This window comes from Rhagoletis pomonella, unplaced genomic scaffold (genome assembly GCF_013731165.1).
Source record: "Rhagoletis pomonella isolate Grant_MI unplaced genomic scaffold, Rhpom_1.0 Rhpom_scaffold_00003, whole genome shotgun sequence".
NCBI lineage: Eukaryota > Metazoa > Arthropoda > Insecta > Diptera > Tephritidae > Rhagoletis > Rhagoletis pomonella.
Genome location: NW_023458557.1, coordinates 18,635,246 through 18,639,192, shown reverse-complemented (window position 1 = coordinate 18,639,192; position 3,947 = coordinate 18,635,246).

Genomic DNA, 3,947 nt, shown 5'->3' with positions numbered 1-3,947 from the left:
ACGGAACCCGGCTTTAAAAAAAAAAAATGAGGGGGTTTAGAGCGGCTATTTGTGATTGTAAATCGGAAAACCCCACCCTCCGAAGGCTTATAGTTTTTACTAGCAGACCCGGCGAACTTCGTCCCGCCCAAAATTAATTTTTTGTATTGAAACATTTTGGTACAACATTTTCACCAACAGTTCACGTCCATGATTTTCAGTGACGCGTTAATCTTCTAATATTACGGTTTGGTGGTTGTCGGAAGGCATATTTCCATTACCATCTTAAATAACCTAGCAAAATTGTATATGCATACAAAGATACGTAATAGCTTCAGTACCATTTGAAAGGCGCCACACCCCCCTTATAAAATAGCCACAATTTTTCCTAAGAGTATGGGAGTGATTTCTCATATCTCCATACCATGTTCAAGTACTCTACCATGAACACTTCCAGAGATATGCAGTGTGAAATATTCGGTTGGCATTGGAGGTGCTACGCCCCTTTTTCTTCAAATTTTTCTTCTTTCAAATTTTTCTTCATGACTATGCGTTTGATTTTATATGTCTTGGACATACCAAGTTCCAGTACTCTACCATGAACACTTGCAGAGATATAAAGTGTGAAAAATTTGGTTTGTATGGGAGGTGCCACGTCCCCTTCACTTAGCGGTATGAAACATACTTTACACCCTATTGTCATACCTACGAAATATACTCAAAAAATTTCATTCAAATCGGTTACGCCGTTTCGGAGGAAATCGACCACAAACACCGTGACACGATATTTTTATATATTAGATTTTTCATACAAAAATACCAAAAGATCTAAAAGAAAAAATAGGGAAAATTATTTTAGGATAGGGACACCCTAATCGCCAAATTCCTGTACTCTATCGTGAACACTTCCAGAGGTATGCAGTATGAAAAAATCGGTTGTATGGGAAGTGCCACGCCCCCTTTTCCAATAACCACAATTTTTTTCCATGAGCATGCGATTGGTTTCATATATCTCCATACCATGTTCGAGCACTCTACCATCAACTCCTCCAGAGATATTCAGTATGAAAAATTCGGTTTGTATGGAAGGTGCCACGCCCCCTTTTCCAATAACCACAATTTTTCTCCATGAGTATGCGATTGGTTTGATATATCTCCATACCAAGTTAGAGTACTCTACCTGAACACTTCCAGAGATATGCAGTATGATAAATTCGGTTTGTATGGAAGGTGCCACGCCCCCTTTTCCAACAACCACAATTTTTCTCCATGAGTATGCGATTGGTTTGATATATCTCCATGCCAAGTTAGAGTACTCTACCATGAACAATTCCAGAGATATATAGTATGAAAAAATCGGTTTGTATGGGAGGTGCCACGCCCCTTTTTCCAATAACCACAATTTTTCTCCATGAGTATGCCATTGGTTTGATATATCTCCATACCAAGTTAGAGTACTCTACCTGAACACTTCCAGAGATATGCAGTATGATAAATTCGGTTTGTATGGAAGGTGCCACGCCCCCTTTTCCAATAACCACAATTTTTCTCCATGAGTATGCCATTGGTTTGATATATCTCCATACCAAGTAAGAGTACTCTACCGTGAACACTTTCAGAGATATGCAGTATGAAATATTCGGTTTGTATGGGAGGTGCCACGCCCCCTGAACCTAGCGATATGAAATATACTTTACATCCGATTCTCATACCTACCAAATATACACAAAAAATTTCATAAAGATCGGTCCAGCCGTTTCGGAGGAGTTCGACCACTAACACCGTGACACGAGATTTTTATATATTAGATGAAAATTGAATTTTAAGTTGACAAAAATGTCAACTTCAACCTCACTATTTGCTTTGTAAAGGCCTGTATGCAGTTCTTAAGAAATGCTAAAATTCCATACAAAATGACGTACAAGAAATGGCTAAGAAATTTTCTTGAGTCAAATTTCCTTCAGACAGTACGCAGTTCTTAAGCAATTTGCTACGCTTTTTACTACGGTTTTCTAAAGTTTTTTGTGAAAAAAGAGCACAAGGCAACCCAGGTTTGCAACAGAAATATATGCCCGTTCCATTATTTCTTGAGGAAAGAGTGAGGCAACAGGCTGTGAAGTATCAAAAATGTCAAAATTCCTTGGATACACACACGAAATAATGGCAAATTTTTCTTGACCGATTTCTTGGGAGCTGCATACCAGCCTTAAACCAGTTCAACTAAAATGTCGGTGCTGCCACACAACAAAAAATGCTCCAAAAAAAGCACTGAAAACTAGAAGCAATAAAAACGGGCATTGTAATTAATTTTTTTAATTAAATATCGATGTATTGATAAAAAAAAGTCATTCAGTCTAAAATGGAGAGATTTTGTAATAAAAATGTTAACTTAGTTATTTATCGAAGTATTGATTTTTATGGGAAAAGCCTCGCATCGCGTCATTATTTATCGAAGTATTGATTTTTATGGAAAAAGCGCTGCAGGCGAAAATTTTTAATAAGAAATCGCGCGATTTTTTATTAAAAATTGTCATTATTTACCAAATTATTGATGTACGTTTTCTACATTTGTGTACTTTGAACTACAATAACATCAGTAAATATTGTTTCTCCCCGAAAAAGATTATACCTTTATGATCAGGAGTAAGACCCCTATCGATCCTAATATTATTATTTTTAATAAGAGCAATGTACGTATTGTACACTTACACCCCCTAATTATACGCACTTATTTGTGGTATATTTTTTTTAACGTATGGTAGCATACAATTTGTGTTACTGTCAGCCATTGTTATTTCTGCTTGTTTGTGAAATGTGCAAACGTTTGTGAAGACATTTATAAACGCGTTTTACTTAATTAATTAATTAAGAATTGTATATTAAATAGGGTTGCCAGATATCTCTGTTGCCAAACCGGGACACTTTAGGGAGGCCCTCTTAAACTTTATGCTAAACTCGGGAAAATTCAATAAATTTGCGTACAAATTTGCAACATTCTAATCAAACTTTTTATAAAAATTTTTAAAATGAAGTTTTCCAGCCCATTAAATTTTAGTTTCTTTTTGGTATGGGTTTTACTGAGAGTTTCTTCCATACAAACTATGTTCGATAATTCTTTTTATATGGAAGACACTGTCAGCAAAAAAAAAATAAATGCTAAAAATCAACGAAATTCGCTGGCAACTTCAGACTTGCACTTTATTAATTGGCTCAAAATCTACATTTTCAAAATTTTTCTAAAAGATCTGATTAGAAATTGTGATCTGATGAAAGAGCCTCCGAGCCAATAATTTTGTACGTACTTATAAGTCTAGGTTTCATGAAAGAAAAAAATTTAAGTACAAGATAACATTAAAATATCGGGTATATTTTTCGTTGCTGTGAACTTGTTTCAAAACTTATGTCTTTTGCTTAATATAATTGTAAAACTCTGTGCACGTCATTTTGAACGTATTTAGGTACATATACTAACCATCAACTATTGCTTGTGCAAAGTTCAACTATCTCGAAATGTAACTATTTCACAAATTAAACCGGTGCACTGAGAGAAAGAAGTTTAGAATTAAAAAAGCGTGCTAAATTAAAAAATACGCATATGAAAGAGCACCAACCCAACTCTTAATACATTAGCCCAATCACTTTAGACCAAAATCGACGTAAGATTAAAAAAATTCCGGGAAGAAATTTTTTGACGCAGTTAGGTGTCTCCTGTTTAGGTGAACCCAAAATCAAAATTTTTCCCCCAATTGCGATATGGGAAGTGTCCGCCATCTCGGATTTTGTTTTTTACGATTTGAGCGCGAATTTTGCATTTCTCGCGAAAAAAGGTAAACAAATTTGTTGAGAATTCGATTCCCTACAATTTCCATGTGCCTATAAATTCTTTTAAACAATTATTTATTGCTAATAATATGCAAAAAATGCCCAAAATTAGGCAAGTTCGTTTCGCAAGCAAGCAAGCAAGTTTC